Source organism: Callorhinus ursinus, unplaced genomic scaffold (genome assembly GCF_003265705.2).
Source record: "Callorhinus ursinus isolate GAN/ISIS: 27379988/994484 unplaced genomic scaffold, GSC_fseal_2.0 scaffold2, whole genome shotgun sequence".
In the NCBI taxonomy this organism is placed as follows: Eukaryota; Metazoa; Chordata; class Mammalia; order Carnivora; family Otariidae; genus Callorhinus; species Callorhinus ursinus.
This window is the reverse complement of record NW_027397064.1, coordinates 6,273,313-6,299,897: the sequence shown is the minus strand read 5'-3', so window position 1 is coordinate 6,299,897 and position 26,585 is coordinate 6,273,313. Positions and strand designations below refer to the sequence as shown.

General features: G+C 38.1%; 1 protein-coding gene and 1 pseudogene across 8 annotated transcripts in view; both read left to right on the top strand.

Moving 5' to 3' along the window:
- DIS3L2 (DIS3 like 3'-5' exoribonuclease 2) overlaps positions 1-26,585 on the top strand; it is a 346,332-nt gene that overhangs the window by 86,109 nt on the left and 233,638 nt on the right. The window lies entirely within an intron of this gene.
- LOC112808128 (small nucleolar RNA U3) lies at positions 2,771-2,971 on the top strand (annotated as a pseudogene).

The window sequence follows — 26,585 nt, the reverse complement described above, 5'->3', positions numbered from 1 at the left end:
GAGTACAGTGTAACTTGTTGCGTCTTCAGAGATCTGAAGTGATGATTTCATTATTTTAGCAGAATTAGACTCTGGTCACCTTCCGCCCCTCCACCCCTCCACCCCCAGCGCGCGCGCGCTGGCACACACACACCTACCCACCCACCCACTCCACCCCACCCACCCCCTTCTCCATTTAGTTATAGCAAAATGAAGGACTGAGAGGTTATTCTTATAGGTATAGTTGGAAAACACTTACTAATTAGCTTATTGAAAAAAGATTTCAATCCATATCATTATTTGTTTTTATTCTAGTAAGTGTCATGTAACCCCTTCTCCCATTTTTTTGGAGATCATCTTCTTTAGATCATTTTATGTTAAGTCCAAGTAATCATGTCATTTCTATTAGTCTCCAGTTTTCATTGATTTTTTTTTCCCTGAAGAATTACCTCTTACACTGTGGGTTTTTTTTTTTAAAGATTTTATTTATTTATTCATGAGAGACAGAGGAGGAGAGAGAGAGAGGGACAGAGAGAGAGAGAGAAGCAGAGGGAGAAGCAGGCTCCCAAGGAGCAGGGAGCCCGATGCGGGACTCGATCCCAGCACCCTGGGATCATGACCTGAGCTGAAGGCAGATGCTTAACTATCTGAGCCACCCAGGCGCCCTTACACTGTGTTTAATTCATGTTTGTTGTGAGGTAGGCTTTCTGTTTCTTTTTTCCTAAACCACTGTTTGAGGCCTGCTTTTAGTAGTTTGCAACATGTTATAATCTTTTTGAAAAGTAAACTTACAGGATGTTGAAAAGTTATTTCAGTGTTCAGAATTTTGTATCTTGAAACAATCCACAGTATGAAAAAGCTTCTAATAATGTGAGCATTATTATTTTCCCTTTTCCCTTGTGCTGTTGTAGTGTCATATGTTGATGCATCAATTGAGATTTTATTTATTTTTTAAACTTAATTTAATTTTATTATGTTATGTTAGTCACCATACAATACATCATTAGTTTTTGATGTAGTGATCCACGATCCATTGTTTTCGTATAACACCCAGATATTTATTTTTTTAAAGATTTCATCATTTATTAGAGAGCGCGAGAGGCGGGGAGGGGGGCAGAGGGAGAAGCAGACTTCCTGCTGAGCAGGAAGCCCAGTGCAATGTGGGGCTTGATCCCAGGACCCTGAGATCATGACCTGAGTCGAAGGCAGATGCTTAATTGACTGAGCCACCCAGGTGCCCTGCATCAGATAAGATCTTAAAGAAAAAGAACATGGCTGGAAGGGTAAAGGACTAGAAGAAGCAAATCTAAACAAAGCAGTCTGAAACTGTTGAAACGTCTATATTTGGGGTTTATCAAAAGGATATTGTTCTTGGGGCACCTGGGTGGCTCAGTCGTTAAGCGTCTGGCTTCGGCTCATGATGTGGCTCCCTGCTCAGCGGGAAGCCTGCTTCTCCCTCTCCCACTCCCCCTGCTTGTGTTCCCTCTCTCGCTGTCTCTCTCTCTGTCAAATAAATAAATAAAATCTTAAAAAAAAAAGATATTGTTGTTTAATAAATAGGGTATCCACATTATAAAAATGATTTATTATTTATCATTTAATTGGAATTATCTTTTCATTCTGACATTTACTTTGGTAAGAGGAGGTTAGATTATGCCATAAATGATTAAGTTAATGATTTTATTGAGATAAAATTCACATTTTAATAATTTTATTTTTAAAATCATTTTTAAGAATGCAATCCAGTGATTTTAATATATTCACAATGTTATATAACCATCACCACTATCTAATTCCAGATTCATCATCTCCTCAAGAAACCTTGTCTTCATTAAACATTTGCTCCCTATTCCCCTTCCCTCCCAGACTCTGGCAACCACCAGTCTTCTTTCTGTCTCTATAGATTATTCTGGACAGTTCATATAAATGGAATCATACAGTATTTCTCCTTTTGTGTTTGGGTTCTTAGCATGTTTTCAAGATTCATCTATATTATAGCATTTATCAATTCTTTATTCCTTTTTTATTTATTTTATTTTATTTTTAAAGATTTTATTTATTTATTTGGCAGAGAGATACAGAGAGAGAACAAGTAGGCAGAGAGGCAGGCAGAGGCAGAGGGAGAAGCAGGCTCCCCGCCGAGGGGAGCGTGGGATCGAGCCCTGCCAATGCGGGGCTCGATCCCAGGACCCTGGGATTATGACCTGAGCTGAAGGCAGCCACTTAACTGACTGAGCCACCCATTCGCCCCTTCATTCCTTTTTTATAACTAAATAATATACCACTGTACAAATGTACCACATTTTATCTTTTCTTCAGTTGACAGACATTTGGGTTGCTTACACTTTTTGGCTATTATGAATAATGCTGCCATGAACATTCATGAACAAGTTTTTGTGTGAACCCATGTTTTCAGTTCTTTTGATTATACTAAGAGTAGAATTACTGGGTCATATGGAGACTCCATGTTTAGTAAAAATTGATTTTTGTAATGTAGATCACTAAAATATACTGTCCCTAAACTTTTCTGACTTAAAAGGAGTTAGTCTTATGAATATATACACAACTTTGGCCCTGAAATGACCTGTGTTCTTTGATATTTAGTCCATTATATGAGCAGTTTATGAGTCGTGTTGCTCCCATTCCTTTTCACACGCAGGTCATTGTTCTGGGCATTTCAAAATGGTACCCCTCTGTCATCTAGCCTGTGAATTGATGACTCTTTGCTTTATTGTTTTGTGAGTTACTTCTGGAGCATCAGAAGCTCCCTTTTAAAAAATGTTGTGTGTGGAAGACTATGCTTTCAGGGATCTTTTCTGTAGTTCGTTACTGGAGGAGTTTCTCTGAACGTGTAGAGTATCTGAAACCATGAGGATTAGGTACAGCATCCTCTCCTGAGTGTGAAGCCAGCTCTGGGAGTTGCATTTGTAACTGATGATCGTTCTTCTCTTCCTTTGGGAGAGTGAGAGGGCGGGGACGCCATCCGAGTGGGAAAAAAGAAAAAATGTTGTGGGGTTGTTTTCGTTGCCATTGTTGAAGAAGGGTGTTTTATTACTGTTATTGTTGTTTTGAGATAGTGTATTACTGAATGCAGTGTGGGAAGTACATTCCCTTCATTACCTGACACAAGTGCTGTTGCCCTCTTAGCATTTTGGGTCATTGTTACCTGCTTTTCAAAATGCCTCTATACAGTGAGTATACAATATTCATATTATGTGTATGTGGTTTAGTCTTGTGAGCTTTTATTTACTATAAACATTGTCTTAGTTTATTACTAAGATTTTTAGACACAAATTAATGCATTCAGAAAGTGTTTAAATAAATCGTCACTTTTAAGTACTGCAAAATATTAACTGAGTGAATGTTTTTTATTCTTAGTAACTTCCCTGTGTTATGGGATATTTTAGTTATTTATAATTTTTTGGTTATTTAAATAATATTGTGGAGAACACCTTTAAATACATAAATTTTAGTTTTTAGGATTGTTTCCTTAAATTCTCTGGGTGCAGTTTACTAGGTCAAAAGATGAGAAAACTTCAAATGGTATCTGTGTACTGCCAGGTCATACCCATCCTTTAGTTAAGTAATTAAAACCACACTCAGTAAAAGAGTTTGCATTTATTTAATTTTTGCCTTTTGTTTTCCATCCATCCTTTGACCTTGTTGGTACTTTGAACATTGGTTTAATCATCTTCATTGTTAGCTGTTTCTCCTAAGTGTGTTCTTCCTGTGTTTGGCACTTTGAGTTGGACCCGATTTCAGTTTTCTGGTGGATACAGAGGCATAAGGCTGAATCTGTACTTTGAAGTCAGGGACGGGGTGTATTTCTCTAAGTGTACAGATCTTTATTTTGTGCACATTTTTCTTTCGTGCTTCTGTTTCTTTTCCTCTTTCTTTATAGCCAGATTTTTTGGACCCACTGCCTCTTTCTAGAGAGTGGTCTAGATTCTGCAGTTTGGCTTCTAACCCACCATTCTACTAAAGTTGTTCTTTTCAAGGTCATCACTGATTTCCTATCCATTTTCTTAAAGGCTTTTTTTTTTTTTTTTTTTAAGATTTTTATTTATTTATTTGACAGAGTACAAGCAGGGGGAGCAGCAAGGAGGGGGAGAAGCAGGCTTCCCGCGGAGCAGGGAGCCTAATGTGGGGCTCAATCCCAGGATCCTGGGATCATGACCTGAGCCGAAGGCAGATGCTTAACCCACTGAGCCACCCAGGCGCCCCTGATTTCCTATCCATTTTCGTTGGTTACTTTGTGCCTGGCACTGGCCTGGGTCCCAGGGGAGCAAAGATGAACACAATTTGCCCAAGATCAGATATGTAAGCAGAGCAGCCATGGTGATACCTGATATATTCCTTACAGGGATTTGAAGACAGATGCCAGAGCTCAGAGGAGGGGCAAAGACAGCTCTGCCTAAGGGAACTGATGAAAATTTCTTAAAATAGATGACATTTGAATTTCAGTTTGAAAGAAGAGTTTTGCCAAATGAAAATTCGGGAGAGGGGAGAATACTTTAGGCAAAGGGACTGTAAGCATGTATTCTTCCCAAGTTTAAGCTGGTGAGGACAAGAGTTGTATTTTATTTATGTTTATGTTCATGGCATCTGAGAAAGAACATGGTCTTTTCAAGTCAGATTAGGGTCTACATTCTAGACCCTTTACTTACTGGCCCTGAGGTTCAGAGGCCCCATGTATAAATGAAAGTAAGTTTTTTGGTAAGGATTAATGAGCCACAATCACCCAAAATAGTGTCTAGCAAATAGGTGCTTTTAAAATGCGAGTTTCATTCTTCTAGTTTCCTGTCCTTGCATCATGGCTGTAACTAACATGCGGTAGTTGGGGAATAAATACTTGTTGAACAATTTCATCGTTTCTAGACAACGTAAGAAAAATGATCTTTTGATGTAAAATTTTATGACTAAAAAGCACGGGGTGAATTTACTAAATTTAGTGGTCTTTCAAAGCAAAAATTTGTTTTCTTAAGAACTAACTAATTGGAAGAGAAAATACAGCATTGGATCAAGTCAGGTTTGCTGGATGTTTGCACATGGGAGCTGGATATAATTCCCCCCCCGAATATCAAAGATGGACTGTGTTGATTATAAATGTCTTCTGTAATGTTTCTTCATTAATATTTATAGATGGTTTTTTATTTGTTTCCATCTTAATTTCCTTTGGTTTAGAAAGTTAAATAAGTATGGTTGTAGATTTTGATTGTTCCAGGAGAGTCTGTTTTTTCCTAGAGGTCCCAGATGCTATCGCTCACCTATTTTTCAGTTTATATTAGCTTAGACTAGAGTCTTTTAGCTCTTTGTTACCATTTATATTTCTTCAGGTGATATAAAGGCCTTGCATGACCTGCCCTTTGCACGGCAGAGGGGAGGTATTTGAATAGGCACTGTACAGTGGCATGTCTACATTTTCTTTTCACCTACATGGTTTCCTTTGCTTGCAGTTCCCTGCTTGTGTCTTTTTCTATTCCCTACACAGGTTCTTGCCGCTGGGAGGCCTTTCCTTTGTGTCTCCAGAATTGTTACTCAAGGTTTCTGTTTCACTTAATTGAAAAAACTTCAGATGTTTCTCACCCATAATATAGAGCCCTTTATTACTGTCTCTGTTCACATTCAGTGGTATTTGATGTTTTCTTCTGGGTATTATTTGTGTTGCTTCTTATGACTGACTCCCACTATTTGATGTTAAAAATGGCAACTAGCATTTGTTGAGTACTTGTTATGTGATAGACACTCTTCTAGGGCCTTTGTAAATACTGCATATTGCAGGTGTAGATTACTTTGCAAGATGGACTGAACTGTAGTGTTTCTTTTTCATTGTTCATGTACTCATTGATAAACAGGCCAGAGTGTATTGATTTAATTCATGAGGGGGCAATGTCTGGCAACAGAGGAAAAGTCAGTCCCTAAATCATAAAATTCTTGAATTTGGGTTTTTATTCATACTTCCATCTTTCAGAGTACTTCTGTTAAGGCTGTATGGAACTTAGAAAATGTATTCGTGTCAGTTTTATTATTATTATTTTAAAGATTTTATTTATTTATTCGACAGAGAGAGAGACAGAGAGAGAGGGAACACAAGCAGGGGGAGCGGGAGAGGGAGAAGCAGGCTTCCCGCCAAGCAGGGAGCCCGATGTGGGGCTCGATCACTCTGGGATCATGACCTGAGCTGAAGGCAGACGCTTAACGACTGAGCCACCCAGGCGCCCCTCGTGTCAGTTTTACTATTAAATTATTTAAAAAATAGTTTAAAATGTGTTTTTTACAGTAAATTAAAGCATGAAGGTACTGACATGTCAGTTTTCTCTTAATTCATTGATGTGATGATTTATTTAACAAATATTATTTTGGGTATCTGCGGTACACCAGATAAGGGAATAATATGTCACTGAATATAACGGACAGTGTGGTGCCCACATGGAACATACAGGAAGTTTATATTCTTTGTTAGGCCTGAATGGATCCACGAAGTCTTATTTTCAAAACCTCTTTTTGTTTCTTTGTTTAGAACCATAAGGAATATCTTAACATTTGGAAACTACTTTAACAAATGCAAAAGCCAGAGTGCTTTAAATTTTTCTAATTTGAAAGGAAAATTCTGTTCTTTCAGGAGAAAATAAGTCATCTCCTTAGCTAAGTTCCTTTGGAGAAAGATACTTGCAGTATCATTTTTGTCTTAGAATAAATAAATGACTTTCCTTAAGCCTTTCATTTTATAGTTATTTGACACTTTTTTTTTTGAGGTCTAAAATTGATTAAAAGAGTAAATCACTGTTCATTTTACTTTCCTTTCTTCCATTTTGCCTTGAAGCTTTCCTCTGATAGCTGTTATTTCTTAGAAGCAGCATTGGGGAAGGGCTCCCTGTTCTTTAGGCTGTCATCCTGAATCTCTAATGTGGGTTGAGACACAGAACGTACACATGTGCTTATATGCATTGCAGGGAAGATTTTTCAGGGATTTGGAGGGTACCTGCAAATAGAGGGCCCAGGATCAGAAGAGGAAAAAAATCTAAGAAAGATAAAATTCATATAAACATGCTTATAGAAGAACACCTATAATATGGGAACTGCCCAAATACATTTTATAAGTTACACGAACTCTTGACTAATTATTGAATTATAATTCATTTGTTGTATTGTTTGTATTTTGTACCCCACAGTAAAAATGTTTGGCTGATGGTGTGTACTTAAAAAAGGCAGAAAATCCATCCTCAAATCATCTGAGTTTCTGATTATGTCAGCTTGATCTGTTCCCATTCTAACTGTCTGCTAAAAGAAAAGTGAATCTTCTTTGGAAGGAGGGAATATCTTTTAGGGCTCTTACAATTTTGCATTGACATCCAGCATTTAGTAAAAAAGCATCATGTATGAGAAATGATCAAAAACCAAGAGAAAAAAACAAGAGAAACACACCCATAATTTAGATTTTGGTGTCATAGGAAATTGATTTTAAAATAACTGAGCCAATATGCTCAAGATAATAGATGACAAGATAGAGAATTTCACCAGAGAACTGTTACTTAGAGAATGGATAGAAATTCTAGAACTTAAAAAGTAATAGAGACTGATTTATTCAATATATGTGTTTAGCTAAAATTAGATACTACAGAAGTGGGAATTAATAGACTGGAAAATAGTTCAGTAAAACATACCTGGACTGAGGCATGGAGAAAATAAAGGATTAAATACATATTAAATACAAAGAAAACACCTTATATTTGTATAATTTGAGCTAAGGAGGAAAGAGTGAATGAAACTCAAATAGTATTTTAAGCAATAACAGCTAAGAATTTCCCAAAATGTATAAAAGATGTCAGGCCACAGATTTGAGAAGCTCAAGAAAGCCCAAACAGGATTAATACAAAGCAGATCATATGTAGGCATACTGTAGTAAAACTTAATGAAACCCAAAGAGAAAACTCTTGACAAGAGATAAGAGAAAAAGATCTCTTCAGAGGAACAACAGCTGACTTTTCAAATAAATCTGATGGAAGCTGAAGGATGATAGGATGGTATCTTGTACAGAAAGAAGGAGTGGGGTGCCTGGGTGGCTTAGTAGGTTAAGTGTCCGACTCTGGATCTCAGCTAAGGTCTTGATCTCAGGGTCATGAGTTCAATCTCTGTGTTGGTCTCCAACTACTTAAAGAAAAGTAGAGAAAGAAGATAACTGCCAGGGCGCCCAGGTGGCTCAGTCAGCTAAGTGTCTCCCTTCAGCTCAGTTCATGATCCTAGGGTCCTGGGAGTGAGCCCCAAGTCGGGCTCCTTGCTCAGCAGGGAGGGAGTCTGCTTCTCCCTCTCCCTTTGCCTCCTCCCTCCTGCTCATGCTCATGCTCATGCTCTGTCTCTCTCATAAATAAATCTTAAAAAAAAGAGAAGATAATTGCTAACCTAGGTATCTATACTAAGTGAAAGTATTTTTCAAAAGTAAAGGCCAAATTTAGATATAATAAACACATTTCTTGAAATGTACAACAAAATGGTCAGAAGAAATAGAAAAATCTGAATAATTTTATATCTAGTAAAGAAATTGAATCTTTAATTCAGCTTTTTTTTTTTTTAAACAAGGAAAACTCCAGGATCAAATGACTCTACAGGTGAATGCTTTCAAATATTTATGAAAGTAAAATAGCATCAATTTTACAAAACTTTGGAGAATAGAAAAATATCTTATGAATCCATTTTATTTTTTGAGAGAGAGAGAGAGAGAGAGTGAGAGCGAGCGAGCACAAGCCTGGGGGAGGGGCAGAGGGAGAGGGAGAAGCAGACTCCTCACTGAGCAGGGAGCTTGACTCGGGGCTCAATCTCAGGACCCCTGGATCATGACCTAAGCCGAAGGCAGACGCTCAACTGACTGGGCCACCCAGGTGCCCCTGTAATGAACCACATGAACAGAATAAAGGGAAGAATCATATGATTACCTCAGTTTTTGCAGAAAAGTATTTGGTAAAATTCAATACCCATTTTTGATAAAAATTCTTAGCAGAATAGTAGGAGAAGAAATCCCCTTAATCTGATAAAGGCTTTAAAAAAAAAACCCTGCAAAACATCATATTTAATGTTGAAACAGTGAAAGCTTTTCTTCTGATAGTGGGAATGAAACAAAGATGGTGACTGCTGCCACTTCTATGCCACATTGTACCAGGGGACACAGTCAGTAATAAAGCATGGGACCAAAGGTATAAGGACTGGGAAAGGAAGACAGTGGTCATAATGTTCAGATTACTTGATTGTATACATGAAACCCTAAAGGATGAAGGTTGCTACATACAAAGTCAGCCTCCAAAAATTATTTGTATTCTTATATATCAGCCACAAACCAATAATAATTTTAAAAATGGTACCCTTTACATTAGCATAGGAAAACAAGTACCTTAGGATAAATATTGTGGACAATGCTCAAGACCGCGACATTAAAAGCTACATAGTGTTGTTGATAGAATTTAAGATGCCCTAACTAAATATTCATGGCCTGTAAGACTCAGTATGGTAAAGATGTTAATTCTTTCCAAACTGATTTATAGATTCAACACAACACAGTCCCAGCAAGCATTTTCATGTGTGGCAACTGGTTCTAAATATAGATGTCAGTGTAAAGGCCAAAACAACCAAGGTAATTTTAAAGAACAAAGGTGGGGTTCTTACACTACCCAACTAATTTGCAAAGGACTACCAATGCTGAGAATTGGTGAGGGCTGGAAGAACTGGAACACCTGTACTCTGCTAGTGGGAATGTTGGTCAGTATAACTAAAGCTGCAGACCCAGAAGTTCCATTCCTAGATATGTGCTCAACAGAAATGGGTACATTTGTGCACCAAAAAACGTGTTCAAGAATCTTCAGAGCAACATGATATAAAATAGCCCCAGCTAGAAACCACCCCAGTCTTCATCAGTAGTGGCAGGGTTGAATACGTTGTGGTATATGTGTACAGTAGACTATAGGGCTGTAAGAAGGGATGGGCTACACTTATGTGCAACAATTAAGGATGCATCTCACAAACTTGGACCCAAAGAAGCTTAACACAAAAGAAGATTTATGGTATTATTCTTCTTATAAACATATAAAACTATGTTATAGTTTCGTCAGGGTGTTTACCCTTGAAGGGGCAATGAATGAAAGGGGCAGGAGGGCAGTTTCTGGGGTGTTGGTTCCCATACGCAGAATTCTCAGGTGGCTAAAGAGCCCTCCTCTGATACACATACCACATATGATCTTCTCCCCTTGAGCGTGAGTGAGACCTGTGAATGTGATGGGTTATCAATCCGATGAGTACGTTACTTTATTTGGCAAAGGTAAAGAGATTTTTGCAGATGCTAATTAAAGTCCCTAATCACTTGACTGAGTTAACCAAAAGGGAAATTATCCTTATAGGCCTGACCTTGTCAGGTGAGCCATTTAAAAGGTCTAGAGGTTGGAGATAATTTTTGCTGGCCTTAAAGAAGCAAGCTGCTATGAGTTCTACAGAGGCAAGTAAATAAATTTTGCCAACAGTGGTTCAAGATTATGAGAGGGGTTTGAGCCTTAAACCAGAGATGAGGCAGCAGCCCCAGGCAACACCTTGATGGCAGCCTTGTAAGATCCTTAGCACAGGACCTAAGTAGGCAGCATCTCTAGATACGTGACCCACAGAAATTTGTATCTTTTTTTAAGCTGTTAAATGTGTGGTAAGTTTTTAGGCAGCATAGAAAACAAATACACTGGGAACACTTTCTTCATCTTGGTACCACTTACATGGCTGTATGTGTTTACCTTGTACAATTTTATATTATACATTTTTGATTTGTGTACTTTTCTGTATGTAAATAAAAATGGATTATATTCAATAAAAGTGTTCATTTTAAAACAAGAAAAAAATAGCATTCTCTGTATTACCTTTGACTAGTACACAAATACAATCAAGTAATTATGTTATAATTGTACTGGTCCTGTTGAACACAAGCAGATTTAGTCATGAAATTAACTTAAATATTCCTAGTAGTGAACTCACTTTCCTTTGTCTCTTATTGCCATGTCACTTACATTTTTCATTTTTTCCTCAGATATTTCACTCTGATAAAATAGACATTTCCCCAAATTCCAACCCAAGTCAGACTCTTGAAGCTGGAGATGTAATGATTTTCCAGTCTAATTTCCTAATTTTTTCCCCATTTTTAAAAAATTTGAGGTATAATTGACATATTAGTGTCAGGTGTACAACATGGTTTGATTTATATATATTGTGAAATCATCATTGGGGTAGGTCTAGCTAACATCTGTCATCTTGCATAGTCACACACAACATTTTTTTTCATGTAATGAGGACTTAAAATTTACTCCTAGCAACTTTTGAATATGCAACACAATATTACTAACTATAGTCACCATGCTGTACATTATATTCCTATGACTTTTATTTTATAACTGGAGGCTTGTACCTTTGACCTCTTCACCCATTTTGCCCGCCCCCAGCCTTCTGACAACCACCAGTCTGGTCTCTGTATCTACGAGCTCGGCGTGTGTGTGTGTGTGTGTGTGTGTGTGTGTGTGTGTGTGTGTGTGTTTAAATTCCACGTACGAGTGATATCATACGGTATTTGTCTTTCTCTGACTTTTTTCACTTAACATAATCCTCTCAGGATCCATCTGTATTGTTACAAATTGCAAGATTTCATTCTTTTTTATGGTTGAATAGTATTCCATTGTATGTACGTGATCTTCTTTATCCATTCATTCACCTATGTTTACTTAAATGTTCCACGACCTTGGCTGTTGTAAGTAATGCTGTAGTGAACACGAGGGTGCATAGAGCTTATCAAACTTATGGGTTTTTTTAAAAATTTATTTGACAGAGAGAGAGAGAGAGCATGAGTGGGGGGAAGAGCAAGGGGAGAAGGAAAAGCAGGCTCCGCACTGAGCAGGGAGCCTGATGTGGGACTCAGTCCCAGGACCCTGGGATTGTGACTTGAGCCAAAGGCAGACACTTAACCGACTGAGCCACCCACGTGCCCTATGTTTTTGTTTTCTTTGAATAAATACCCAGAAGTGGAATTGTTGGATCATATGGTAGTTCTATTTTTAATTTTTTGAGGAACCTCTGTACTGTTTTCCATAGAGGCTGCACCAACAGTGCACAAGGGTTCCCTTTTCTTCGCATCCTCACCAACACTTGTTACTTTTTTTTTTAAAGATTTTATTTATTTATTTATTAGAGAGAGAGAGAGAGAGAGCATGCGCGCACAAGCAGGGGGAGCGGCAGGCAGAGGGAGAGGGAGAAGCAGGCTCCTCACAGAGCAAGGAGCCTGATGCTGGGCTAGATCCCAGGACTCTGGGATCATGACCTGAGCTGAAGGCAGACGTTTAACCGACTGAGCCATCCAGGAGTCCCTTTTTTGTTTGTTTATTTATCTCTTTATTTTTTGATAACAACCATTGTAACAGGTTTGAGGTAATATCTCATTATGGTTTTGATTTGACCTTTCTCTGATGATGAGTGATGTTGAACATCTTTTTATGTACCAGTTGCTCAATTATATGTCTTCTTTGGAAAAATGTCTATTTAGATCCTCTGCCTATTTTCTTTTAAAGATTTTATTTATTTATTTGAGAGAGAGTGAGAGAGAGCATGAGCTGGGGGAGAGGCAGACTCCTCCCTGCTGAGCAGGGAGCCCAGTGTGGGGCTTGATCCCAGGACCCTGAGACCATGACCTGAGCCAAAAGCAGATGCCTAATTGACTGAGCCACCCAGGCTCCCTGATCCTCTGCCTATTTTTTAATTGGATTGTTTGGGATTTTGCTTTTTGTCTTTTTGCTATTGAGCTGCATGCATTATTTATATATTTTGGATATTAATCCCTTATCAGGTGTATGATTTGCAAATATTTCTCCCATTCAGTCAGTTACCTTTTCATTTTGTTGATAATTTCCTCTCCTATGCAGAAGCTTTTTAATTTGATGTAATCCCACTCATTTTTGCTTCTGTTGTTATAGGTTTTAGAGTCATATCCAGAAAATAGTCACCAAGACTTAGGTCAAGGAGCTTACCACTTATATTTTCTTCTAGGAGTTTTATACTTTTAGGTCTTACATTCAAGACTTTAATCCATTTTGAGTTATTTTTTGTGTGTGGTATAAGATAGTAGTCTAGTTTCATTCTTTTGCATGTGCCTGTTCAGTTTTCTCAGCACCATTTATTGAAGAAACTGTCTTTCCCCATTGTATATTCTTGGCTCCTTTGTCATAAATTAATCGACCATATATGTGTGAGTTTATTTCTGGACTCTCTGTTCTGTTCCATTGATCTGTATGTGTGTGTGTGTGTGTGTGTGTTTTAATTGAAGTACAGTTGAAGTATGTGTTAGTTTCAGATGGACAACATAGTGATTTGACAGTTATATACATTATGAAATGGTCCCCACAATAAGAATAGTTATCATCTCTCACCAAAGTCATTACAATATTATTGACTATACTCCCTATGCTGTACTTTTCATCCCTGTGACTTAATTATTTTATAACTGCAGTTTGTACCTCCTAAATCCCCTTCCCCCATTTTCCCTATACCCCTGCTCACCTCCCCTCTGGCAACCACTAGTTTGCTCTTTATATTTATGAGTCTTTTTCTCTTTTTGTTGTTGTTTGCTCATTTGTTTTGTTTTTTAGATTCCACATGTAAGTGAAGTGATATGGTATTTGTCTTCCTCTGACTGACTTATCTCACTCACCATCCATGTTGTTAGCTCCATCCATGTTGTTGTGAATGGCAAGACTTCACTTATGGGTCTGTTTTTATGTGAATACCTACTGCTTTGATGACTGGAGCTTCAAAATCAGGGAGCATGATGCCTCCAGCTTTATTCTATCTCAAGATTACTTTGGCTGTTTAGGGTTTTTCTAGTTCCATATAAATTTTAGGATTGTTTGTTTTATTTCTATGAAAAATGCCATTGGAATTTTTTTAAACTTTAATTCCAGTGTAGTTAACATACAGTATTATATTAGTTTCAGGTATACAATATAGTGATTCAACAATTCTGTACATTACTCAGTGCTCATCGTAAGTGTCTTCTTGATCCCTTTCACTTATTTCACCCATTTATTTAAGAATCTGTTTTTTGGTTTGCCTCATTTTTTATTTGTTCATTTGTTTCTTAAATTCTACATATGAGTGAAATCGTATGATATTTATTTCTCTGACTGACTTATTTCCCTTAGCATTATACTCTCTAGATCCATACATGTTGTTGCAAATGGCAAGATTTCATTCTTTTTTATGGCTGAGCAACGTTCCATTGTGCATATGTCCCACACCTTCTTTATCTATTCATCAGTCGATAGACATTTGGGCTGCTTCCATAATTTGAGTATTGTAAGTAATGCTGCAATAAGCATAGGGGCGCATGTATCTTTTTGAAATAGTGTTTTCATATTTTTTGGATAAATACCCAGTAGTGGAATTACTGGATCATAAGGTAATTCTATTTGTAGTTTTTTGAGGAACCTCCATACTGTTCTCCACAGAGGCTGCGCTAGTTTGCATTCCCACCAACAGTGCACAAGGTTCCTTTTTCTTTACATTCTCACCAACACTTGTTGTTTCCTGTGTTTTTGATATTAGCCATTCTGACAGGTATGAGGTGACATTTTATTGTAGTTTTAATTTGCATTTCCCTGATGATGAGTGATGTTGAGCATCTTTTCAGGTGTCTGTTGGCCATTTATATGTCTTCTTTGGAGAAATGTCTGTTCATGTTTTGTGTATTTTTTAAAAAAGGCTTATTTATTTGAGAGAGAGCCAAAATCGAGTCAGATGCTTAACCTACTGAGCCACCCACTTGCCCTGATATTTTGTTCTTTTTGATGTAATTATGTGATTGTTCTCTTAATTTCTCTTTTTGGTAGTTCATTATTAAGGAATAGAAACAAACCAGGGCACCTGAGTAGCTCAGTCGGTTAAAATCTGCCTTTGGCTCAGGTCATGATCCCAGGGTCCTGGGACTGAGCCCCATGATGGACTCCCTGCTCAGCAGGGGGGGGTCTGCTTCTCCCTTTCCCTCTGCCCCTCCCCCTGCTAGTGCTCTCTCTCTCTCTCTCTCTCTCAAATAAATAAAATCTTTAAAAATTAAAACATTTAAAAAGAATAGAAACAAACCAAATTTTTATATATTGATCTTATATCCTACAACTTCATTGAATTCATTTATTAATTCTAATAGTTTTTTCGTGGAGTCTTTAGGGTTTCATATATAAAATATGTCATCTGCAAATAGAGACAGCTTTACTTCTTCCTTTCCAGTTTGGGTGCTTTTTTAATTAATTCTTTGCCTTGCCTAATTTTCTGGCTAGGATTTCCAATACTCTACTGAATAAAAGTGACAAGGGTGTGCACTCTTGTCTTGTTACTGATCTTAGAGGAAAAGCGTTAAACTTTTCACCATTGAGTATGATACTATCTGTGGGCTTGTCATGTATGGTCTTTATTATGTTGTGGCATGTTTTCTCTATACTGTGCTGGGAGTTTTTATCATAAATGGATAATGAATTTTGTCAAATACTTTTTCTGTGTCTATTGAAATGATTGTGTGATTTTTATCCTTCATTTTGTTAGTGTTGTGTATAACTTAAATCTTATTTTATTTATTTTATTTATATTTTTTAAAAAGATTTATTTATTTATTTGAGAGAGAGAGCGAGTGCCAGAGGAGGGGCAGAGGGTCCCAAGTAGACTCCATGCTAAGCACAAGGCCCAATGCAGGGCTTGATCTCATGACCCTGAGATCACAACTTGAACTGAAACCAAGAGTTGGTCGCTTAACCAACTGAGCCACCCAGGTGCCTCTTAAATCTTATTTTAAAGATGATGAAACTTGAGTATGTTTCAAGTTAAAAGTAATATGACATGCTTCAAGTGTTGAAAATCAAAGCCAGTACCTCAGTTCTAGAGGGCTCTAGTTCTGTGTCCATTTCCTCATATCACCAACCTTTTGGAGTCCAGAGGATATAAGTGCATGTCATTTAGTTGTTATGTTGTGGATGCAGTTTGGGTTGAGATGGAGGGTATTGAGAGTGGGTGACTTTCTCTGGTTCTAATTAGAGCTGTAGGATGATATTGAGGTATAGTAGGAGGTGTGGTAGAAAAATTAATTTAATTACAAATGTGTACTGCACCTGTCTTTATGTGGTGCACTGGGGATGTCCTTGTCACAGATTTTCTTTGACTTGGGTATGCACTTCCTGGAAATGGCTTCCTACTGTTCCAAGTTTTCTAAGGCTCACTGTGGTTTACAGCCTTCCTCCTGCTTGAATTGATACGAAGTTAGATAATCTTGTTACTTTTCCTGCATGTGGAAACAGGACCTGGACTCCATCTGTATGTGGGTGAATGGGTATAAAGCCAGGTTGAAATCAGTCACTGATCACAAATAATTTTGGGGTAAAGTATCCACAGATCGAAATACTAAGTGGTTCAAGAAAGCATTTGCAAAATTAAATATGGTCGTTATGACAGGTAAATGCATGTAAACATGTTTGATCCATAAAACATTTTTATTCATGCCTGTTTTTTAAAAATAGCTTTTTAACTTAAAAACTTTTTCTTTTTTATATCTCTGATTCTAAGTTCATAGTATTGTATTTTGGAAAAGCTAGAAATATTAAATAGTGCTTCTAGGGTAAAGCATCTGTCAGTATTTCCATTATAAAATACAATTTTAAAGGCTTTAGAAGTCAGCTGTAAAAATTTGCTCTTGGCTGATACTTTGTATTCAAAAATTTCTGCCCAGGATAATTTTCAGAAGAATTTTTTAGTGGCATGAACTGTGAGGTTATATGGCTGAACTAGCTTACATTGAACTCATTTTTTATGCTTCTATCAAGGTAGGGGAAAGATGACAGCTTTTAAAATGATTCAAATAAAACAATATGAAAATTGTATTTCCAGCCTTATGCTCTTAGAAAATTGTTGGTTAAAAAAATGTTACTCTCCCATCAGAAGACTCACCACTGGCTCAAATGTCAAAAATAATAGTACCACCAAAATCAGCATAAGCCCAAAATTTAAATGATTTCAGGATAACTCTTTTAAGACCAGATTTTAGCAGCTGATTTTGAAAGCCATATCTGGGGCTGCTCATTTTGTAACCCCAAAGAGATTCTTTTGGGCCCCTCTTGTTGAAATGTAGTTGTTTGTTACCTGGGCTTAGCTATCTGCAAAACAAAGAAGGAAGTGCTTATGGAAAAGCAAAGACAAGTTTCTTGCATGATTGGAGACCTACCCAGTGAAGCTAGAGAGCTTCTTGTTAATGTAACTTTGTTCCTAAAGCTTTGGGCAAGTCTTAGCTTGAAAAGAATATTCACCGTAATGTAGATAAGCTCCTTGCTTTTATACTATTGTGAACACACATGCACATACATCTCTGCACTTTACAGCTTGTGGCCAGGTTTCTCTTTTTATTCTTTTCTGCTTCTTCAGTGTTAAATCTCATAAGCAGATTACCTCCAGGGATAATTTTATATGTGGCAGCCAAACCAGTCTCAGGGTTCACAATAGCTTCCTCTGTTATGTCAGCTTCTGAACCACAGAAGTGTAGTTGGTGTGCATAGAACGCACAGGGGACATTTGAGGTCTTGCCAGATTTGAAATGAAACATGACTTGATGTGAAATATAAATTGGAAATTGGAAATTTTATTGGAGTTGTTCAGAAATACAGTCTTCATGGTAGGGAAGGGACTACTTCATTAGTGAGAGATACCGCCCCCATCATTATAAAGTGATGATGATGCTGTATACTATATTTAGGGCCAAATAAAGTAAAAAGAACAACAACGCTTTAGTTTTTACTCTTAAAGAAAACAACTTCCTTAGACAAATATGTCAAGTCAGTGTTTATTCAAAGGTCTTGGGAAATTTGCTTTAGATTCTTAGAGTCGTCTTGTCTACTTGTTTGGGGTCCTCTAGCTCTGGGTGTGCTGGAGGTAGAAGAAAGCCTCCCCGTGCTGTTCTCACCATCTTTTATGTGCCCTTCCTTGGTCATCTCAGCAGGAAGCAGTCATTCCTTTCACTGCCCAGAGTTTATGCCATTTGAATGATGTATACTTTTGGTTACAGATATTTGGGGATGTGCCTTGTGGGTCCTACTTATTTCCAGGTATCCGTAGCCTGGTAATAGTGATGATATTTTTGAGTGTTTTGTTAAATATTGTCACCTCACTGTAAGGAGGGGTTATTTAATGCGTAGTAGATGCCTTTCTAAGGCATTTATAAGGTTTTGATAAATGTTTATTGGATTTCAGATTTTGACAGAATGAAAAATATTTGATACCATCAGTTGATTACCTTGGCTCATGCTTTCCATGTTTTAATTGAGTTTTTGCTCCCCCATGCTAATAGATGCTAAGCTTGTTTGGCTTGGGTACAAAGGAGACTTATTTGGTTCACATATTTACATACAGTAAAATTCTCCTTTTTAGCATTCAGTTCTATGAATTTTAAAAGTCGTATAGATTTGTGTAACCTCTACCATAGTCAAGATAGAAAACAGTCCCATCATACCCCAGATTCCCTTGCATCCCTTTTTAGTCTGCACTTCCTCTTACCCCACAGCCCTTGCCAATCACTATTCTGTTTTATGTCCCTATGGGTTTGTCTTTTGTAGAAATGTCATATAAATGGAATTATTTTGAGTCTGGCCTTTTTCTATTAGCATAATGCATTTGAGATCCATCCATGTCGTTGAATACTGTTCTGCTATATAGATGTCCCAGAGTTTGTTTACCCATCCACCAGTTGAAGGACACTTGGATTATTTTCATTTTTTTGACCTTTAAGAATAAAACTTCTGTGACCACTGTTGTACATGTCTTTGTATAGACATATGTTTTTATTTCTCTTGGTTAAGTAGCCAGAAGTAGAATCGCTGGATCATACAGTAAGTGTGTTTTTATAAGAAACCATGAAGCTGTTTCCCGGGGTAGTTGTACCATTTTTTACTCCAATTAAAAATGTATGAGAGAATCAGTTTCTCCACATCCTCAGCAGGGCATAGTAGTATAGTTTTAAACCATTTCGGAGGGCCCATAGGAGTATTGATTTTTGTTGTTGTAGTTGTTTGTTATCTTTTGTTTTGCATTTCCCTGATGACAGAATGATGCTTGAACTGTTTTTTGGTGTGTGTTCATTGGCCATTTACATGTAGTCTTTTCTGAAATGTCTGTGCTAGTCTTTTACCCAATTATTAAATTGGTTTGTCCTTGTATTAATGAATTAAGACTTTATAGAATATGAATGAAAGTCCTTTGAAAAAATAAAGTCCTTTGACATGTATAAATGTTGTTTTTATATATATTTGTGTAGTTGTTTTATTCTTATTTGGTTAAATATCTATGATTGGGGATTTATTTCTCCCTCTGCTTTTGTCAGTTTTTGCTTCATCCAGTTTGAGGCATTTTTATTAGGTGCATATACATTTACAAACATTATATTTTACTAATGCATTGGCTCTTTCATTAACACAAAATATTCTTCCTTGACCCCTGTAGTACCTTTTTAAAAAAAAATTTGACTCATATTAATATAACTACTCCAGTTTTATGAGAATGTTTTCAAAGAATGGAAATGATAGAGAACATCGTCATGTGGATATTGGAAAGGTTTATCATAGAGAGGGAGGGAGAAATGAAATAGTGTTGGGGGGGCAGGTATTACCCAGTAAGCAAAGCCCTCAAGGCAAGAAATAGTATTCAAAGCTAGATAGCTCTGTCTGTGGCTTCAGGTGTGAAGAAGGAAAGGATAATTGCAGACACAAGTAGATTTTTAGAATTGGCTGTACTTTAAATCATTTAAAAAATCTAGCAGTACGTACAGAGTTTACAGTATGCCAGCAACCGCTAATCAGAGAAATGTGGTTTCAGTTTTTATCATCAATATATGAAGGTGGTAGTTCAGATGTTGGCTGACTTTTTAGATGATTGTGGTTAATCTACTAATAGTAAACTGTCTGTATGGAACATCATTAGGCTCTTGGGTTGTACCCCTTACTTTAATGTTCTGAATCTCTCTCGTTCTGAAAAATTTTCATTGTATACTGTGTGGTTTTCTGAAATGGCCTGCAAATTGAGCTTATTTTTCAGTGAGGTCCAGGATATTGAAGTATGTCAAGGATGTGAAATCCATTTTGCTGGAGATTGGTGTGATGTGAAGGAATCTGAGGTCAGATACTGCAGCTCTGTCTATACACGTAAAAATTTTAAATACAAATAATCTTCATTTGACATTTGCTCTACATTCATGACCATGTTGTTTAAACTTTTGGGGTATTTTCTTTCCTGCATGATGTTACATCCCTGCTTTGATTTCATATCAAAAATTGTTATGATTCTGAAAGGGGAATGATCCTTGATTCAGCGAAACAGTTGGAAATTATATCAGTAGGCTTCTGTGAAGAAATACAGATAATTGTTTTTGAAAAAAAGAACCCTACTTTGAACATTTCTTTCTTTCTTTCTTTTTTTTTTTTTAAGGTAGGCTCCATGCCCAGTGTGGAGCCCAACACGGTGCTTAAACTCATGACCCTGAGATAAGACCTGAGCTGAGATCAAGAGTCAGATGCTTAACCGACTGAGCCACCCAGGCACCCCCACACTTTGAGCATTTCTAAGGAGACTTTAGCTTTATTTTTTAACTAGAATTGAAAAATTGACCACATTTCTCAGATACAGGGATGTATCAGTCTAGTCCACCTCCTTGTCCTAGTGATTGATTCATGAATGGGCATGCAACCCCAATCAACCCCAGCAGGGTACTCCTGGGACTTATTTGTGGAGCATCTGTGTAAGAATTGCTCCCTTCTCCCCCCGCCCTGGGGTCTCTACGAAGATAAGATATAATTCTGAAGCTACTGGAATCCTTCTTTACACTATGAGGAGGAGGCTGCCCTGGTAATGGAGCTAATATTGAGGGCATCTGAAATTGAGGGCATCTGAAATCAAACACAAGCACACACACACACCTCTCTCTCTCTCTCTCTCTCTCACAAATACCAGGTGAGCCTCACAATCTGATAGGTAGATTCAATTATATAAGCTAATAAGTTACTTAAAAAGAGCCAATTCAAGTTATTTTTTCATTTCTTGTAGCTAAATTAGTCATTATTAATACATTGAATATGTTTTAGAGACTTAGGTCAAAAATACAGTAAAGATTCAGATTCAAAAGAAAGCAATCACTATGTACAGAGTTACATGTACCTGTATACATTCTTTCACTAAATCTCAATGATTATTCCTTCCATAGACTCTGTTCTTGGAAGGTCTTTCATCCAGTTCTTTCTTGGGAACTCTTCCCTAGGGTCTGCTTTCCCAGATTTGCTTCTATCCAGCTTCTTGTTTGACTTTTCTGTATTTGTGTCTGAGCTTCAGAACTTGGTGAGACATTCTGCCAAATTCTATTCCCTATCTCTCTGCTCATTTCTGGCATCAAAATATTTAATACCTTGCTACCAAAATTACTCTAGTTGGATTCTACTGTGTTTTGTGAACTATGTCTCCTCTGAGGTGAAGCATACCTGCTTCTTTCTCTCCTTGGTGACTAGGTCAAGAGGCTTGGTTGTACCAGAGTTACGTTGTGGTTGGTTAGTTGCTGGTGGTGGCCATGCAGAAGAGGAGTGAGGGTTCATGACACAGGACACCCATAATTCTGTTTCAAGTGCCATGATCTCTTAGGAACAGTGTCCAGAGACCCGAAACCCTGACTAGTCAGACTTTTGCACTCTTCCTCTCCTGCAAACCAAGCCTGGTCTGCACAGCTTGATCTGCTCCTTGACAGACACAGATCATTTCTGCAAGAGCCCTTTTCCTTTTTTTTCTTAAAATATTTAAAACAGGGGCGCCTGGGTGGCTCAGTCATTAAGCGTCTGCCTTCGGCTCAGGTCATGATCCCAAAGTCCTGGGATCGAGCTCCGCATGGGGCTCCTGCTCAACGGGAGGCCTGCTTCTCCCTCTCCCACTCCCCCTGCTTGTGTTCCCTCTCTTGCTGTCTCTCTGTCAAGTAAATAAATAAAATCTTTAAAACAAAATTGAACCATTTTTAAAGGGAGTTGTATTTGTTTCCCTTGCTGCAGTCACAGATAAATAGAGGGAGACAGATCCTGCTGTTCTAAGTTGCTAGAAGCCTGTTTTTGAGTTGTGATCTAAGCAAGGGAAGAAGTTGCAGGGGCCTGTGAATGGTATATAATAGAAGGGATTGGCAGGTAAGATTAAAATGGTCTAAAAAGGTCAGTGGACATTCAGAAGGTCTTTGAATGGTAAGCCCCAAAACAGAAAATTAGTTTCTCTAGGGAAGGGAAACGCATGGAAAATTTTTGAATAAGAAGGTAATTTAATCAGTTTTTTTTTTTTTTTTTTGGTAAGATGGAGCATGAGAATACCAGGGAATTTGTAGAGATATAAGAGCACTTGTAAAAAGACAAGTGAAGGATTTGGGGAAGCAGTATGTTCAGCAATAGGGAAGAGTCAATGTGGTTGTGAGGTTTTGAGTTTGCAAGGCCTGGAAAAAAGTGGTAATGGTGTTGGAAAGAGAAAGAACGGGAGAGGGGAGTGCTTTGAGTGGAAGACCAGAGTGGTTTTTGATGTTTTGAGTTTAAGGTGATACTAACACTTTAAGATGGGATCATATAGGAGGCATTATGTTAGGTACCATATTAAGTGCTGGGAATATAATAGTGAGCAAACAGGCCAAGTCCTTGCCTTTGTGGAGTTTGTGCTTCACTGGGAAAGATACAATGGTATAAATAAAATACTATGTGTAGCATGCTCAATAGCGATTAGTACTAAAGGGGAAAATAAATAAGGAAGAAAGATACGTGTTTTGGGGATGGGGTTGAGATTTTATTTTATTTTTTAAAGATTTATTTATTTTAGAGAAAGAGAGGGCATATGGGAGGGGCAGACGGAGAGGGAGAGAGAACCTCAAGCAGACTCCACACTGAGTGCAGGGCTGGATGTGAGGCTCGATCTCATGACCGTGAGAATACGACCTGAGCCAAAACCCAGAGTCAGATGCTTAACCAACTGCACCACCCAGGCACCCCTGAGGTTGAAATTTTAAATAGGGCAACCAAAGAGGGCCTCCTTGAGAAGGTGACTTTGAGTAAGAATGGAAAGAAGTGAGGGAGCTATCCTTATGGAGATCTTGGGGAACAGCAAATATGTACCTGCCATGTTCAAGGAATAGCAAAGAACTGAAGCAGAAGAGTAGCTGGCGATGAGGTCAGAGGGCTCATGGGGTAGGAGTATGGGTCAGGGAGGGCCTGTATATCAGTTTTTGAGTTTTAGCTCTAATGGAGGTGGAAAGCCTTGGAGGATTTAGAGCAAAGAATTTGACATGATAGGGCTTACATTTCGTAGGCTCACTCTGCTGTGTTGGGAACAGACGGAAAGGGTGAGAGAGTAGAAGCAGGGAGACCCCTTACGAGGCTTTTACCTATATTCAGGTGACAGATGATGGGGCCTGAACTAGGGTGGTGGCCATGGTAGCCATGGAGATAGAGTTGATAGGATGAGCTAACAGATGTGATGGTGGGGTGTGTGTGTGTGTGTGTGAGAGAGAGAGAGAGAGAGAGAGAGAGAGAGAGAAGGGAGGAAGGAATGGATTGATTAAAAAAGGTAAAGAATTTTTTGCTGGAGTAACCAGTAGAATGGAAATAGTTTGTTCTGTTCCTGTAAACTAAATCAAAAGGTACTTTTGAATGAACTACCTTAGGCAAACAAAGTTCCCAATAACACATATGCCTTTAAGAATGTAATATGTCTTTAAAATGATATGTCCATGGTCATACTTTATATGAAAGAAGCTTATTGGCAAGCCTTGTCAAGAACTCCCTGTAGAAATATCAATTGCTTTTCTTGGCTCCAAGGTATTTCCTGAACAGTGTATTATACTGTGTCCCAAGTGTACCATGAAGGGATTTGAAAGTTTGTTAAAACATGTGTGGCAAGTGAGTGCTGTCATTTAAGCTCAGCCATTGGAGCCAAAAAATGAAAAGCAGCTCCTAGGTGGACTTCATGATATGCATTAGCTCTGAATCAGAGGCTCAGGTAGTGGGGAAGGCAGGGCATTATGTCCTTCCACATAGCCTCCAGCCGGCACTGTCGTAAACAGCCCTTACAGGAGAAAGCGCCTGTTAGACATGGGTGTATGCAAATCTTTTGGAAAAGCTCCGTTATACCAAGTGGGTAACAACCCCCTGCCCCCGGGAATGTAATAGAATTTATTTGCTTGGAACAGAAGTTCCCAGTGCTAATATGGACTTGCTCTTTTTTTATAAGAGGTAACGTAGCACTATGCAAAGATGGCTTTTATGTTTAAGGAAGGGTTTTTCTTTATCAGTAAACAGGAAAACTATGAAATGTTTCATGCTTGGAATTTGGGTAAGCCAGCATGATGAAAATGTTACTTGGCATTTTTATTTAGGATTCCACTGGACTTGTTTCATTACAGGAATTCTTTCTGTTGCTCCCCAGTTTTGAAATACATGATATTAATTATAAAAGGAAGGGAGAGAGACATCTAATCAGTATCAAACAGTTGGTGAAGTGACTAGTTGCTTGATTCTGGTGAGTTTCACTTGCGCTTTGCAGGTGATGTAAATGTACCTTTCTGAGGGATGGATTGGTACTTCACAACTCTGCGGCAATCTGGAAATACCCCTGGAGGCTGTGCCCGGATCTAGGCTTTCTCTTTTTTATTCAGGCATTTGTGATTTTTTCCCGCTAAAACTATTGTTTTCAGATTGGGGAATGAAGTTTACGGTTGTATTGAAACTGGAGTTGTAATTTAGGTATGAAGGCTTAGAATTATTTTAGAAAAGTGCATTTATTTAAATGTCTTCCAGATTTACTCATTTGCTTTTGTATTTATATTTGCTTCTTATGGTGATAAGTTTCACCTGTGATAAAGTAACTGATGACTTTGTCCTGGTTTGCAGACAGTGTGTTCATGGAGGGCAGTGCAGGATCATGCAGTATCAAGTAGACAGGCACCTGAATTTAGCTGGCTCTTGCTGCTTGGTAGTTATTTAATCATTTCTTGTAATTTTTAAAAGAATGCTTCTTTTATAATTGATTCAAATCTTTCTCATTTTCTCTGGAAGAAAAGGAAACAAATATTTATTGAGCATGTTTTAAATGCCAAGCATCTTAGAATCCTTGGGGGAATATAAAAAATGAATGTGACATGGTTTGCTCTCTGATGGAAGATAGAAATATGCAAACAAATAAATGGAATATAGCCTGATCAAGAAATCTTATAATGAAAGAATAGTTAAGGAATAGCAGCAGAACAAAGGAAGGAAATAGAACATTTCTTAAGAGAGGGAGGTTACCCAGAGAAGCATTCACCCAAGAGCTGGATCTTGAATTTTGAGTATTTTCCGGCTGGCAAAAGACATAGAGGCATTTCATGCAATGGATGTTAGTGGTGGGAGCTGTATGTGCAAAGCTCACTCTCTTGGCGGGAAATCTCCCATAGGAGTGTCCAGGACTAAGGGCACTGGACGTAGAATCCTAGATCTGTGTGCATGTCACAGCTCTGCCATTTAGGAGCTATTTTTTCCTCTTTGAGATGGACAAAATTACTCTTCCGTGTATCACTCAGGGTCTTTGTGTGGATCAAATCAGTTAATATGTGAAACGCACAGGGAAGATTGTGCATGAAGAGTATGAGGAGTGGTGGGGTGCCTGGGTGGCTTGTCGTTGTTTAAGCATCTGACTCTGATCTCAACTCAGGGTTGTGAGTTCAAGCCTGGCCGTTGGGCTCCATGCTGGACTTGGAGCCTTCTTAAAGAAAAACAGCATGAAGAGTCACAATAAAAGCCTTAGTGTTTAACATATTCATAATTATATTTAAATTCTCTCTGCTTCACTAACTCATGTTCCTTGTTGAACCCTCTCTAAATGAGTCTTTTTTGGGGTGCTTGGGTGGCTCAGTCGGTTAAGCATCTGCCTTCAGCACAGGTCATGATCCCAGGGTCCTGGGATTGAGTCTTGCATTGGGCTCCCTGCTCAGCAGGGAGTCTGCTTCTCCCTCTGACCCTCTCCCCCACTTATGCTGGCTCTCTCTCTCTCTCAAAAATAAATAAATTTAAAACAATCTTTTAAAAAAAGTCTCTTCTCAGGGCTCTATTCTCAGCTTCTTTTCAGTTGATACTTGGCCCTGGGACACCTTTGCTTAATTGTCATCCCACTGTGTTTAGCTCCCTAATCTTTCAGTTTCTGCCTTCCAGTACACTCTTCCCATCTCCAGACACCACCTGGTTGTTCCTCACCACCTTCAACTTTCTGGCTTTAAGGACTAGATTTGTTTTCCCTTAAACAAATATTAAACTCCAGACACCTGTGCAAAGAGATTTTCATAAAATGCCAGTTCCACAATGACCTTATAATATTGGATACTCTTGTCCTCATTTTAAAGATAATGAAACAGATTCAAAGAGATTAAATAACTTTCCCAAAGTGCTATCGCTAGTAAGTGGCAGAGCCCTGATGCAAGCCCAGTTGTGTTGACTAGAGTTCCTGATTTTTACCACTTTTTCCTACTTCCCCACTTCATTAACTTTATGCTAAAG